The sequence below is a fragment of the Pygocentrus nattereri genome, chromosome 11 (assembly GCF_015220715.1).
Source record: "Pygocentrus nattereri isolate fPygNat1 chromosome 11, fPygNat1.pri, whole genome shotgun sequence".
NCBI classification, from domain to species: domain Eukaryota; kingdom Metazoa; phylum Chordata; class Actinopteri; order Characiformes; family Serrasalmidae; genus Pygocentrus; species Pygocentrus nattereri.
Window position 1 is genome coordinate 4788488 of NC_051221.1, and position 16533 is coordinate 4805020.

Below are 16533 nucleotides of genomic sequence, written 5' to 3' on the forward strand. Positions count from 1 at the left end.
GTTAGGGGAAGGAAACAGACAACAGGAAAGGAGAGCAGAGGAGAAGAGAACAGACAACAGGAGAGGAGAGCAGAGAACAGGAGAGGAAAGAGGAGAGAACAGGAGAGGAGAACAGAGTAGATCTGGAGAGGAGAGGAGATGGGAGAAGACAATACAAGCGGTATGGAAAACAATGCCTAATAAACACATTATTAATAAAATACACATGTTTTTAGTACAAAGACTAGCAAAATAATGCCAGATGTAGTTTGTTTTAGCACAGTCTTTTGTATTTAAAATATTGTTTCCAGCTTTATTTTAAGCATGCTTTCCTGAATGACTATTTAACAGGGTAGAAGAGAGGGTGGAGAGGGAGGAAATGTGGAGAGACCTGAAATGAACTGAACTGATCAGGACTGGACTGATCTAAAGAAAGAACAGGTTAGGAGAAGAAAGACTGTCCAAAAACATACAGGATAGATAATAAGTAATTCTTAAAGAGTGTTAATTGTGTAGACCCCTTAGCACTAATAATTATTAATATTTCTTTCAATAATTTGTTTCAATGTGTCATAAAAGGTAAAAGAACAATTTAGAAACAAGTGAATTGTTTACATTATTACACAGTTGCATGAAATCCATTGTTTACATACTGTTTTGCATACTTTATTGAGGAATGGATTTACTGATGGAATATACCTGGTCCATGTCCTTTAGTAAAAGCTCACTATCTTTAGGTCACCAACAGTCATTCTGCAGAATTTGTGCACCCTTTGTTAAATTTTAAATCTGTTGAATAAAAAAATATAACTCCATATTATAGTGTTAAACATTATATATCAGGGTACGTATTGTAAAAAAAAAAAAAAATATATATATATATATATATATATATATATATATATTTATATATAATTAATTGGGCAGAGCCCCGGATCTTTACATACCCAGGCAATGCCCCTGCCATTGCCCATGGGGTGGTATGGGGTCGTGTGGGATTTATGCACACCTGCCATCTCAAGCATATCCTTAATGAGCCTGGTCTCAAAATTGGCTCCTTGATCTGAATGGATCGTTTTTGGGGAATCCATAAATACAGAAAAATTCATTCCACAAGCGACGAGCAACTTGGCTGATTGGTTTATACAAGGGAAAGCATGTGACATTTTCGAAAAATGATCAGTAATGACAAGAACATCAATGGTATTTTTGTCACTCAACTCTGCAGTCCAAAAGTCGATGCATACGAGTTCCATTGGTTCTGAGGTATGAATGTTTTCAAGAGGGGCATGAGCATCTGGTTCAGGGGTCTTTCCCAATATGCATCTTTTACAGGGCTTCACATAATACATGACATCTGTATTCATGCCTGTCCACAAGAACCTTTCACTGATGAGAGAGAGTGTTCTTGCACAACCCTGATGACCAGCTGCATCATGCACACCATGGAGAACTTGTTTTTTCAGGGACCCTGGGATGACAAATTGGAAGACTTTTCTGTTTAGATGACGATGCCTCTTTACTCTGTACAGTATGCCATTCCTGATCTTCAGTTTCCTCCAGTGCCTAAGAAGTCTAAGTACACAAGCAGATTCTGTCCCCCTCTCACATGTAGTAGGTTTCCATGTCTCTGCACATAATATAGCACTCTGCTGACTGTAGCATCTTGCTCTTGCAAGCTTAACAACTGACTGTGTGGGATGACTATGGACGGATCTTCCTGGGGTAGCTGGAGTGAGGCGGGACTAACACAGGACAGTTGGGAAACACCACCATTGCGATGAGCATCCAGAACCGCTGATACCTCTTCAGCACTAATAGAGCCACCAGAAGGGTGGAGGGGATCTTGCACCAAGGCTGGATCACCCTCTGTTGTAGCTTGGCTTTCAACAACTAAGCAGTGAGGCGGAAAGCATCTTGCACAGTACCTCTGCCAACTCCATTGACCTCATCCAAAATAGATGTGTAGGGCTGTTTTCAGAGACGATGGCTTATGCAGGACTGGACAAATGGTTCATCAGCAACAGTATTTTTGGTCCCTGGAGCTTGGCCACCCATCTTTGTTCACAGGCGTCCAACTTGGGCTTTGTTAGAACATAGGTTAAAGGGTTGTTGTCAGACCATGCAAAGAAATGCTTCCCTTTTAACCAGTGGCTGAATTTTTCACAAATAGCCCACTTCAAGGCTAAAAATTCTAGCTTGTGAGCTGGGTAGTTCAATTGGGACCTGGACAACATTTTGCTGGCAAAAGCTACAGGTCTTGCAACTGTTTCACCAGGTGGAACCTGAGAAAGAACCGCATCAATCCCGTCAAAGGATGTGTCAACAGCCAGAATGAAAGGCTCGCTGAAACCAGGGTGGGCCAAGGTGACACTGTGCATGAGATCATGCTTCAGGGTGTCAAAAGCAATTCGACACTCTGAAGTCCAGTCATCCGCTGAAAGCTTTGCAGGAGCAACAGTCTGAAGTTTCTTCCCTCTATAGGCTATGCCCTGAACTTTCTGGTCTGAAGTTAGTTTGAAAAGGTTTGGCCTTGGCTGAGCAATCTTCAATGAAATGTTGGTAGTAAAGGACCATGCCCAAAAAGGACCTAATTTTCTTCTTTGATGGTGTAACACTGTCACTTTCCATCAGAGCATATTTCTTTACACGACTAATGGCTGCAAAGCCAGCTCTGCGATAGGGAAGGCGAAATGGCTTGTCATCTACGAGATGTATCTTATGCACAGTGAGTGGTCACTAAAGTCAGTGGCTTCTCCACAGTCCATCTTGTGCCGTGAAAAGATTGACTCATACCTTTCAATGAGTTGCAGAAGCCGGTCTTTCCATAGATCAGACACTTCACAGGCATCCAGGTCCAACTCCTGCAGCCCAAGTGCCCCAAGATCATTTTTACCTCTTCACCAGACCTTGCTAAGGGAGTGTCACAAAGAGACAGAGAGTGAGCCTGAATGCTAACAGGCTTAGACAGATCCTCCACAGCAATACAAGGAAATACAGCTGCAAGTTTTGTATTTCTTTTCAGCATCACAACTTTACTAGTAGGGTTAATAATTTTCATGGGCAACCATCGGTCTCCCCATATGGGTGTGATGACCCTGCCAACCAAAACATTCTTTGGCCAACACCTTGATTGGGTTGGTTCAACAATCACAGTGCTGCCCATTGATATGATTGTTGACTCCGGCAGTTTGCCCCAAACGAGATGTTCACATTGCGGCTGTAATGAGATGCACTGCTTTAAACTTAATGTCCCAAATTTGTCAGATACAGCCTCGCCTCTCCACCTTTCAGCACTAGAAATGAGAGAAAGGAATTGATGAACATCGTCATCTCCAACACCATTGGGTTCTGACATTATCCGCCGGTAGCCATCTGACTTCCGCATAAACTGTATGACTGCCTTAATGGCATTGCTGCCCAGTATTATGTCATCAGTTTGACCAGGGACTACAAGCACTGGGATGAGCATCCTGCCATCATATACAGTCAAATCCACATTGTACAGAGCTTTTGGAGTGACACTTTGTCCACCAGATCCAATTATGATGATGTCATCAGCAGAATGTCTTTCCATATCAGGATTTTGCTTTAGAAGACGTGACTCAGCAGACACACTCAATGTTCATGCCATGGAGCAACTGTCGATCATGGCTTTTAACAGGACACCTCCTGTTGCAGTGACTATTGTATAGAACAAGCTGTCTGATTTCTGAATCCTGTGCAAACTTTGAAATATGACTGTTTTATCCAAGGGTGTAACAGAAGTAAAAGACCTGTAAACTGACTGAAAATCATCTGAAGCATCATTGGGAGGGTCACAATTAGCATCTGCACCGTCATCCCCTGGATACAGATCTACTATTTTTCCGACATATGGGAAGGAGTAGACTTTCTTCTCACTGGACAGCTGTTCCTGTTCAAGGGCAGTGGATTCACTTCGTTTAGGTGGCTGGTGATCCTGGGTCTCCATTGGTGATGTTAGGGCTCGAGACAGTTCCACTTTATTCACAGCTAATCTTTCATTAGGGGCTGCAACAGATGCATTCAATTTCAAACAGATCTCAGAATGGTATTCCTCTAAAACATCTTGAACCTCTTCGGCAGACCACTTGTCAATTGTCTTTGATCTGAAAGTCAAAGCAAGCTTACATGTGGAAGTTGCAGTTTAAAGCCCACCTGCAGTTTAAATCAATTGCTGTCATTTAAAATGCACTATTTTACTGGATAAAATTGATGAAATTCTTTTAGTGTGGTCACTACAAAAAATCAGACGCTGATAATTTGGAATAAAATGATGAGCTCGGCTGTGGTGCCGCAGCTTGACCTGCACCCATATGAAATGTATTTTCCTGTCCTGTCATGTGACAAATATCAATAAAAGAACAAAGATACAGTATTTTCAGTAGAACAGAAGCCCCCAGATTTTTATTGTTGTTAAGGGAAAGGTGATGTATCACAGTGGTAAACTTGCTCCTGTCCCAGCTTCTTTGGAACATGTTGATGGCATCATATTGGGAATGAGCAAAGAAACAATGAGGTTCATGAGATAAAACATCAGATATTGTGTTTTTCTACTGTTTTAAATTAACAGGTCAAACATAATTTAGATAATTTAATTTGCTTTCCATTTTTTTCAAGCATTTTACATGCTGTCTCAACTTTTTTGGAATTGGGTTTATACAATCAAGTATAAGTCTATTGACAGTCAGTGAGTCTAATCATACATCCCCACCCTGATCTTACTTCGGCAAAATTATTGGATGAATGAAACATATCAGAGCCGCTAATCAACAACTCTGGGAGGAGCGTTAAAAGCCATAGGCAGATGTATGTGAGCCTGACCATTCATGAACTTAAAGCAGTGCTGAAAAAACTCGATTCTTAGATGCATCGCGATGCGGACGTGAACGATTCTGAATTGCTGTGGAAACAGGATAAACTGAACATGTTCTACTTGAACCTACTTTGTTGCTTTATCTTGCTAGATTGAGATTCATGCTCTGCTACTTTTATTTTATAGCTGTGTTTTTGACAACAATGTTGGGAGAGATCATGTTTCACTTATTAACATGTTTTCTAACACCTTTTTCCCATGTTTCCCTCCAGATAAACACTCTCTATACTACATTTACCCTCAGCAAAGATGTTGCTCTACCAGGGATCTATGAGTTCACAGCACTCGGTCTGCTTGATGACCAGGAGATCGACTACTACAACAGTCAGGAACAGGTCAAGGTTCCTAAGCAGGACTGGATGAAGGAGAAGCTGCAGCCAGATTACTGGGACAAAGGCACCCAGTCTCGCAAGAGCAAAGAGCAGTGGTTCAAGGTCAACGTGGACATCCTGATGCAGCGAATGGGACACAATCAGACCGGTTAGTGATCCGTCACTCGTTCTTCTTAAAAACATATAACAAGTTTCCATTCACTGTATGATTTCCCTGGTTTTGTGCCAGCTAATGTCTTTATCTTCATTTTCTTGTTACATTAAATAAAACTCTAGACCTTCACGTTCTTCAGTGGAGACATGGCTGTGAGATCGATAAAGCAGATGGAAAACCCAAATTTCTGAGAGGCATTAATGAGTACAGCTACGACGGCGAGGAGTTCCTCTCTTTTGATGATGAGAACATGCGGTCGATCGCTCCAGTTCCAGAAGCTTTGCAAACCAAAAGGAAATGGGATGAAGTGGCCATCCTGAACCAGTACACCAAGGGTTACCTGGAGAAAGAATGTGTGGACTGGCTCACCAAATTCTTGGGAGTACGGAAAAGAATCACTGAGAAAACACTTCCCAAAGTTCCCAAAGTCCTTGTACTTTTCTTGAGAATGTGAACTTCTTTGTTGGCATGAACTTGTATCTTATTTCCTGAGAGCATGCTGAGGGCCAGTCGTCTTGTGACAGGTAGCTTTAAATAAAGTAACGTTTGGCCACAGAGCCACAGAGGAAGCATGTGACACTCCTCACATCTACAGGTTGTTTGCTACTGCATGCTGGTTAATTCTGTACATGATAACAGGCTACTGAAGGAAAAAAAATAGTGTGCATTTTATTTTCTTTTTCAATAAATGAAAGAATTTGCTGTCATTCCAGCCAAACCAGATGTTCATGCATTTGCAAAGAAATCTACAACTAACTCAGGCAGACTGATCCTGACCTGTCTGGCCACAGGCTTCTACCCCAAAGACGTGAAGCTGGATGTGAGGAAGTTCCAGACTTCACTGCCTGAACATCTACTAACATCTTCAGGAGTCAGACCAAATGGTGATGGAACCTACTAGCTGAGGAAGAGTGTGGAGATCCAGGAGGACAACACAGCGGATTATGACTGTTATGTGACCCACAGCACCTTTGAAGAACTAATAATTACAATATGGGGTAATTATATCTGTGTAACCTCATGTATTTCTGGTCTACTGAATTTTAGAATTAGTTTCTCAATGTAATTCTAAACCGTGTTTAACAGAATGGCAGATGTGCAGGGCCTAGACCAAAACTACATGATGAGAGGACAGCTTTAAAGTATTTCCCCACTTCAATCTAAACTAATATTGTTGTAAATCTTCTTCTATGCCCTCTCCATGGATCACTACCTTATCGTGGTGGAGGGGTTTGCGTGCTTGAATGATCGTAGGAGCCATGTTGTCTGGAGCAAAAGCTCCTGGTAGGGTCTCCCATGGCAAACTGGTCCTAGGTGACAGGTCAGACAAAGTGTGATCCAAAATTCCCCCTATGAAAAATAATAAAAAACAGGACTTGTGTACCCTGCCCGGATCAGGGTTACGGGGCCCCACCCTGGAGCCAGGCCTGGGGCAGGGGCTCGCCAGCGAGCGTCTGGTGGCTGGGCATTTACTCATGGTCCCCAGCTGGCCCAGCCCGAAGGGGTTACATGAGTCCCCCCTCCCATCAACCCACCACCAATGGGAAGGGCAGTAGTAGGGGTGCGGTGCATTGTGGATCGGGCAGGGTCCGAAGGCGTGGGCCTTGGCGTTCTGATCCTCGGTTGCTGAAACTGGCTTTTGGAACTTGGAATGTTACCTCACTGGCGGGGAGGGTACCGGCTAGATATAGTCAGGCTCACCTCAACACACAGCTTGGGCTCTGGTTCCAATCTCCTTGAGGGGGGCTGGACTACTATACTTCAGAATACCCAGCCTTCTTAGAGTCCTTGGGAAGGGTGCTTGAAAGTGCTCCTCCTGGAGACTCTATTGTCCTACTGGGGGACTTCAACGCTCATGTGGGCAATGACAGTGTGACCTGGAGGGGTGTGATTGGGAGGAATGGCCTCTCTGATCTGAACCCGAGTGGTGTTCAGTTTTTGGAGTTCTGTGCAAACCAGTTTGTCCATCACAAACACCATGTTTGAACACAAGGATGTCCATAAGTGCACATGGTATCAGGACACCCTACGCAGCAGTTCAATGATTGACTTTGTAGTCGTGTCATCGGACTTGCAGCCATGTGTTTTGGACACTCGGGTAAAGAGAGGAGCTGAGCTGTCAACTGATCACCACCTAGTGGTGAGTTGGATCAGGTGGTGGGGGAAGATGCCGGTCAGACCGGGCAAACCCAAACATATAGTGAGGAACCTGTCAGATTGATCTTCAACTCACACCTCCGTCAGAACTTTGACCAGATATCGGCAGAGGTGAGGGACATTGACTCAGAATGGGCCATGTTCTGCTCCTCCATTGTTGACTGTAGCTGTGGCCGCAAGGTAGTTGGTGCCTGTCCGGGCAGTAATCCTCGAACCCAGTGGTGGACACCCCAGGTGAGAGACGTGGTCAAGCTAAAGAAGGAGTCCTACCAGGCATGGTTGGCCTGTGGGACACCAGAGGCAGCTGACAGGTATTACCAGGCCAAGCGATCGGTGGCTTCAGTCGTCTCCAAGGCAAGTGTGAGAGGAGTTTGGTGAGGCCTTGGAAAGTGACTAAGCAGGCTCCGAAAAGATTATGGCAAACCGTCAGGCGACTCAGAAGGGTAAGGCAGTGTGCCACTAGCACTGTAAATAGTGGAGATGGTGTGCTGCTGACTTCGACTGAAGAAGTCATTGGGCAGTGGAAGGAATACTTTGAGGACCTTCTCAATCCCACCGACATGTTCTCCAGTGAGGAGGCAGAGTCTGGAGACACGGGAATAGGTTCGTCCATTACTGAGGCCGAAGTCATTAAGGTAGTTAAAAAGCTCCTTGGTGGCAAGGCTCCAGGGGTGGATGAGATCCGTTCCGAGTTTTTCAAGGCTCTGGATGTTGTGGGGCTGTCTTGGCTGACACGCCTTTTCAACATTGCGTGGACATCGGAGGCAGTGGCACTGGATTGGCAGACTGGGGTGGTGGTGCCTCTTTTTAAAAAAGGGGACCAGAGGGTTTGTTCCAACTACAGGGGACTCACACTCCTCAGCCTCCCTGGTAAGGTCTATGCAGGGGTACTGGAGAAGAGAGTCTGGCTTATAGTCAAACCTCGGATTCAGGAGGAGCAGTGCGGCTTCTGCCCTGGTCGTGGAACACTGGACCAACTCTTCACCCTCTCCAGGATTCTGGAGGGTTCATGGGAGTTTGCCCAACCAGTCCACATGTGCTTTGTGGATCTGGAGAAGGCATTCGACTGTGTTCCCCTGGGTATTCTGTAGGAGGTGCTTCGGGAGTACGTGGTACATGGCTCTTTGCTACGAGCCATTCAAGCCCTGTACAAACAAAGCAGGAGCTTGGTTCGCATGGCCGGCAGTAAGTCAGACTCGTTCCCAATGAGAGTTGGACTCCGTCAGGGCTGCCTTTTGTCACCGATTCTATTCATAATTTTTATGGATAGAATTTCTAGGCGCAGTCAGGGGATGGAGGGTGTCCAGTTTGGTGGCCTCAAGGTCACAACACTGCTGTTTGCAGATGATGTGGTCCTACTGGGGACATCAGGCCGTGAACTTCAGCTTTCGCTGGATCGGTTTGCAGCCGAGTGTGAAGCGGCCGGGATGAGAATCAGTACCTCCAAATCTGAGGCCATGGTTCTCAAGCAGAAAAGGGTGGCGAGCCCTCTCTGATTCGGGGATAAGCTCTTGCCTCAAGTGGAGGTGTTTAAGTATCTCGGGGTCTTGTTCACGAGTGATGGTACAAGGGAGCGGGAGATTGACAGGCGGATTGGTGCTGGGTCAGCAGTGATGCAGGCTCTTTACCGGTCTGTTGTGGTAAAGAAAGAGCTGAGCCACAAGGCAATGCTCTCGATTTACCGGTCGATCTACATTCCCACCCTCACCTATGGTCATGAGCTTTGAGTAATACAAGCAGCCAAAATGAGTTTCCTCCGCAGGGTGTCTGGACTCTCCCTTAGAGATAGGGTGAGAAGTTCGGTCATCTGGGAGGGACTCTGAGTAGAGCCGCTGTTTCTTTACATCGAGAGGAGCCAGTTGATGTGGTTCGGGCATCTGGTTAGGATGCCCCCTGGATGCCTCCCTCGTGAGGTGTCACAGGCAAGACCACCAAGGAGGAGACCCCGGGGAAGACCCAGGACATGCTGGCATGACTATATTGCCAAGCTGGCCTGGGAGGGCCTTGGAATCGCCCCCGGAGAGCTAGTGGAAGTGGCTGAGGAAAGGGAGGTCTGGGCCTCATTGCTTAGGATGCTGCCCCCGCGACCCAAACCCCGGAGAAGCGGAAGATGGATGGATGGATGGATGTTTCCACAGGGAATCTTCTGAAACTGTTTAAATATGTTATTTTAGAAAAATATTCACGCTACATAATCACATCACACTGCATTAATAAAATGATTTCTAATTTTTTACAGTGATTGAGGCTCAAAGTCAGTATATATTTTTTTTCTAGGTAATGGAGCAGTAATGACCAATGGAACAGCAAATGGCCACACTGAAGAAGTGCCTCTGTGTTCAAATGGTAAATTATTATTACATCCACAGTAATTTAATTAACATAGAAATTAGCTGTAAGTTAGATTGTGCAGGCCTACATGCTGATCTGTAAAATCTTCATTGTTTTCAGGTCCATGAAGACCCTAAGAAATGTTTAGGCCTGGTTTATTGGAAGCAGATTAATTCTAATCTTTGAACCAGTTAGTGCCAGTTGTGCTTAGCATTTCAAAATGTTTGGTATCTGACTGAAACGATCGCCCAACGTAGTAAGAAATAATGCAGTACTTAAGGCTTTCTTTTGAAAATGTAGGTGTGGTTCAGTGTGTTTGTTTATTCTTCATCTCTGCCTTTTCCAGGTAATGAACACATGCATGAGAATGGCATAAATGGAACTCCTGCTACCGCTTAATCTGCTGTTTCAACACCTCAGACCAGCAAGCTCAACGAGTCAGTCAAACGATTTCAGCATTTTACTGTACATTACTGTATTTCAGATATGAAGGCCTTTAGCACTTCAGACACAATACTTAACATTAGGGGTGGGAATCTTCAGGCATGTCACGATTTGATTAGATTACGATTCAGAGGCTGCGATGCGATTATAAAACGATTATATACACAGCATTTCTGTTTTCTTACTGTTTGACGACGTGGTAGTTTCAAAGCAAAGTTTCTGTAATGATCTATAATGAATTTACTTCCAATATCCTTTATTAATAAATCAAATGGAAGTGATGTGGCGAGTGAACTGGAAGACTCTCAATCACTGCTCTTGTTTGGAGCACATGAGACACTGCTGCCATTCATCTGTGATAAAATGTGCTGTTAGGGTGAAGTAAGATCCAGTAGGAACGGATGTCCATGCAACACACGTTGCAGCCATCTTGTCCATTTTCTTTAGTGATTTTATAACCTTGGTTTTGGTCTTGTTGTAGAGGGTGGGGGAGGGGTGGAGGGGTGTCGCTGTGTCAGTAAAATATTTCCGAGACTGGATGCTGAATCTTGGCTCCAAAGTGTACAGCATAGCGTGAAAGCACTGGTTACTTGGACTTACATCTATAAGCAGCACAGTTGGTTTCCTGGTGCGTTAAATCTGCAACGAGAGACGGTATCTCTCTCTAAAAAAGTTATGAAGATGAAGTCGCTTCTGTTTCGAATTTTCCTGTTCTGCCTTAAATAGTGCAGCCACTGCATTCAGCACCTCAAGCAGACTTTAAGGTGGAACAGGAGAATTTGAACTGGGGTTGAATCAGTAGAACAATGAGCGACATTTTACAAGAAACTGATCCAAGTTTTGAGGAAATGTTTCCTGATGGAAAGGGGAGGAAAGCAGCTAAAGCTTAGAGCAGAGTAAATCTGTTTTGGTTAATATTGTTTAGCCTACACTAGGACGTCAGCCTGTAATGTTAAATGTTGTGGCTCCCAAGGTGGTTTGACTTTGTTGAAAGGGCAGAATGGCTCTTCTAAACATTTGGGTTGTGACTCCTGACCTAACCTGGCTTTAATGCAGAGCTGGTCGGATTTCTCGCTCCAGTTGTGTTTTTGTTATGTGCCGCCACAGACTGTCCACTGTCCTTGTCCACTTCCAAGTTCCGCCTTTTATGTTCTGTCAACATTGCAGTAAAAATGAAATATTTAGAAAATCGATTATTGACATTTATGATTAGATTCAGAAATTGTTCACTTCCGCATCACAATGAATCTAACGATACATTTCAGAACTTTTCTCCTGACCACAGTGTGAATGATGTCTGAGTATATTAAACAGAACCACCAGTAAATGTGTTGAGTGACAGTAGACAGACAAGATAATCCTTTATTAGTCCCACAACGGGGAAATTCTTAAAAATGTTTTTTATTATTTTTTAAATATATATAATATATATATAATAATAATAATAATAATAATATCTTTTTTTTCCCTCCCTTCTTCTCTTTCTTTCCTGTCCTCTTTTTTTATTGCCTGTCAGGCCTGGCCAAACAAATAAAATACAAACTTTAACAAGAATAGGCTTTAGTAACCTATAGAGCTTTTCTTGTGAAAACAAATATGTTTGGTACATCAGTACATTCAGATTACCATTCCGATTGCAAAAATTGCCAGACATGACAGGTTTAAAAAAAATAATAATAAAAAAATAATGAATAAATCATAATAATGATAATTAAATAAGTAAATAAATAGAAAAAAATAAAAGAAACAAAAAAGAAAAAACAAATAAAATAAGTAAATAAACAGACAACTAAATAAAAATAAATAAAAAAATAAAAAAGGGGGAGGGAAAAAAAACAATTATACAGATATACATACATACACACACATGTTCACATATCTATACATATGCATATACATATATACACCCAGACATAATTCTACTATTTGCTGCTACATACACATATTCACATATCTATACATATGCATATACATATATACACCCAGACATAATTCTACTATTTGCTGCTACATACACACACATGTTCACATATCTATACACATATGCATATACATATATACACCCAGACATAATTCTACTATTTGCTGCTACATACACATATTCACATATCTATACATATGCATATATACACCCAGACATAATTCTACTATTTGCTGCTACATACACATGTTCACATATCTATACATATGCATATACATATATACACCCAGACATAATGCTACTATTTGCTGCTACATACACATGTTCACATATCTATACATATGCATATACATATATACACCCAGACATAATTCTACTATTTGCTGCTACATACACATATTCACATATCTATACATATGCATATACATATATACACCCAGACATAATTCTACTATTTGCTGCTACATACACACACACATGTTCACATATCTATACACATATGCATATACATATATACACAGACATAATTCTACTATTTGCTGCTACATACACATGTTCACATATCTATACATATGCATATATACACCCAGACATAATTCTACTATTTGCTGCTACATACACATGTTCACATATCTATACATATGCATATACATATATACACCCAGACATAATGCTACTATTTGCTGCTACATACACATGTTCACATATCTATACATATGCATATACATATATACACCCAGACATAATTCTACTATTTGCTGCTACATACACGTTCACATCTCTATACATATGCATATATACACCCAGACATAATTCTACTATTTGCTGCTACATACACATGTTCACATATCTATACATATGCATATACATATATACACCCAGACATAATTCTACTATTTGCCGCTACATACACATATTCACATATCTATACATATGCATATACATATATACACCCAGACATAATTCTACTATTTGCTGCTACATACATACACACACATGTTCACATATCTATACATATACACATATTTACATATCTATACATATGCCTCTATACATATACACCCACACACCACACACAATTCTACTGTTTGGAGCAATGTGTATATGTGTGTATATGCGTCCACGTGTCATGTGTCATGGAATGTGCTCAACAATGAGGGCAAGAAGCCGCAACCATGCCCCCGTGGTCCAGAGACAGATAGGGAAGGACCCGGGGGACCCGGACCATCCACAGCCCATTAGGAACTCAGGAGACCTGAGGCCACACGCCCCGACGGCCACCGCGTGCACGCCCCAGAGGATGAAGAATGGAGGCCCCAGACGGAGCGCCCACAGACAAAGGGCAAGTGACCGGAGAGCCAGAGGCAATGAGCAGCCCACCCCCCCAGCAGGCCAACATCCCCAGCATGAGCCGAGCATGCGGCCCCCGAGGCCCCAAGCGCCCGAGACCGGCCGACCCCCGGCAGGACCCCCTCCATGCCAAAGAGGCCCAAACCACCCCCAGGACACAACCGCCAAGGGAGCAGGGCAGGGACCACGCCAAGATGTCCAGCCATGCACCCAGGGACCCACAGGACACCCATACACCGGGGGGGGGAGTCGGCAAGCAGCAGGGAGCGGTGGGGAGGGGTAACTCCTGCCCACCACCACCACCACCCCCCCTCAATATGTGTGAGAAATGAAAAGAATGTGTGTGAGCTACAGTGCAATTAAAATTGGAGGGACAGAGGCAATGTAGTACTGAATAACAGCACACTGCCACGCTGCCCCCCAAGGCCCTCAATGTCTAATGTGTAAATAAAATTGAGGGGTAGGTAGCAGTGAGCAGATAAGTGAGGTCACCTCAGCAGCGCCACCCACCATCCACTGGGTGACACACCTGCCCCCCAAAGCCCTGTGTGTACTGTACTGTGTCATGAAATGTGTCATTGTAAGGGGGAAAAAAAGGGGAGGAGTGGGACATCACGCATCACAGCGAGCAGAGCCAGGTAGGTGGCCCTACTCACTGCAGCATGGGCCCCCCTCCCCCAGAATCCCCATGTGTAGTGTGATGTTTGACTGAGTGGGAGGAGGGGAGGGGTCAGGATCAGAAAGACCGAGAGGCAGAAGACTACCCCTCGGAGGAAGAGAGCCAGCTGGCGCTAGCTCGCACCCCGGTTTCCTACACCCGGCCACGGCGCAGGGAAGGCCGGCCCAGGGCCCGAAGCGGCCACGCCCCCAGGACACCACCGCGCTCCAGGCCGGCGCCCGCCCACACAGCTAACACAGCACAAAACATACACCCCCACACGCACAAAAGAGACAACAATTATCGCACATACACATACTCACGATTACAATACACATACTCACAATTACAATACAAACACACACACATACATACCAACACAAACACACTCACCCGCAACAAACTTCACACCCACCCATATACACACAGACACAGTGGTCCTGTGTCCAGAACTAACCGGCCCTATGTGGTTGTCCCCCTACTTGAGTGAGTGGAAATTCTTAACATACCGTAACACGTCTATCATGATAGCAGGTCAGGAAAGTTGAAATGGTAGGGACCTGTGATTTAATCATTTCAGTTCAGCTTTTTAGTCGGTCAAAATGCCGTAGAGAACCACGTTTTTATGGAAGTCAGCTGTAGTTCATACTTGTTGGCCCTGCTGGATAAAGGTGTACACAGTCAAAGCATTTCAGTGCTTTTGATGATTGTTTTTTGTGTGTTTTGCTTTGTTTAGCTTTAAATGAGTAGATTCTCAATAAGCCTGACTCATAAGACACAATACTGAACTGTGCAGTTCTAAACAGCAAGTTTTATATGATTGTGCCTCACTGCATCGTGCAAAAATCATACTTTTTAATTTTATCCTGCCCTACATTTCAAGCTGTAATGTTAGAACGCACTCAGGACCCAAGATGGAATGATTAAGTTATATAAGTTACATATAATGTCTCTTTAAGCTACACTCACTAAAGTTAAAATTGAGTTCCACCAAGTGGAATGAGTGAATATTTGCAAAAAACAATAAAGTTGATCAGTTTGAACATTAAATATCTTGTCTTTGTAGTGTGTTCAATTGAATATAGGTTGAAAACGATTAGCAAATCATAATTTTTGTTTATGTTTTACACGATGTCTCAACTTCATTGGAATTGGGGTTGTAATTCTTCAACAATAATACTGTTACGTCTTTTTTTTTCTTTAAATAAAATAATGTTCATATTGTTTGAAAGAATTTACATTTTAATTGTTGATTCACTGATTTTGTTGCTACTGTTTTGAATTCTAATTGATTTGATAATGTTCATTGTTCTGTATGTCTGTGGGTTTTTAAAACCTCATCTTTAAGTTATTCCAGACATTTCTTTGTAAGGTCTTTCTTTAATATGTCACATCTACACATTTTATCAACTGTCATTTCATTATGTTTATGAACATTTTGTATACTAGACCACTTTTATAGAGCCTTTCTACTGATTCACTTGCCCGTAAACCAATATTTCCTCAGTGCATTATCTGTTCTGCAGTGAAAGTACAGGTGATGTCTGGTTTTTGACTGTGGATTTGAAAAATTGTAGTTTGTATCGATTCATCTATTTCCTTAATTTGTGTTTTCAGAAGTGACTTTATCGATGAATTGTAGTCATATTTAAGGAAGAGGGTTTGCAAAAACTGACTTCATTCAGTTTTTATATGGAAGGTTAAATATTGCACTTTTGAAAGTACTTATTATTTTTATATTTCGAAATTAAGCTCTTATTTCAAACTGTCCACGTGTCTCTGATTAAATAAGGATGATAAATGAGGTTCTACAGAGACTGGGTTCATCACGTTTACACCATATTAAATGTAGATCTTATGGATCAGATGAGTTGTGTACATTTGGTTGGCAGCAAATGCCAGACCTCGACCCCCACCAGTTTGCATACCGTGCAAACAGGTCAACAGAGGACGCCATAGCAGCAGCTCTCCACTTTGCACTGAGCCACCTGGAGCAGCAGCACAGCTACGTCCGAATGCTCTTTGTGGACTACAGCTCTGCTTTCAACACAATCATCCCGGACATTCTTATCACCAAACTGGGCACCCTCGGACTCCCCCCCTCACATGTGCCTGGATCAAGAACTTTCTCACTAACCGGCCCCAAACTGTGAGACTTGGCCCCCACCTCTCCTCCACTCGTATGCTTAGCACCGGCTCACCACAAGGCTGTGTGCTGAGCCCCCTCCTGTACTGCCTCTACACCTATGACTGCAGTCCGGCCTGTGACAGCAACCTCATCGTCAAGTTTGCTGACGATACCACAGTGGT

The 16533-nt window shown here is 43.3% G+C and overlaps 1 pseudogene; it reads left to right on the top strand.

Annotated features, from left to right (window-relative positions):
- The first annotated feature begins 384 nt into the window (after positions 1–384).
- LOC108414531 lies at positions 385–16376 on the top strand (annotated as a pseudogene).
- Positions 16377–16533: the final 157 nt, after the last annotated feature.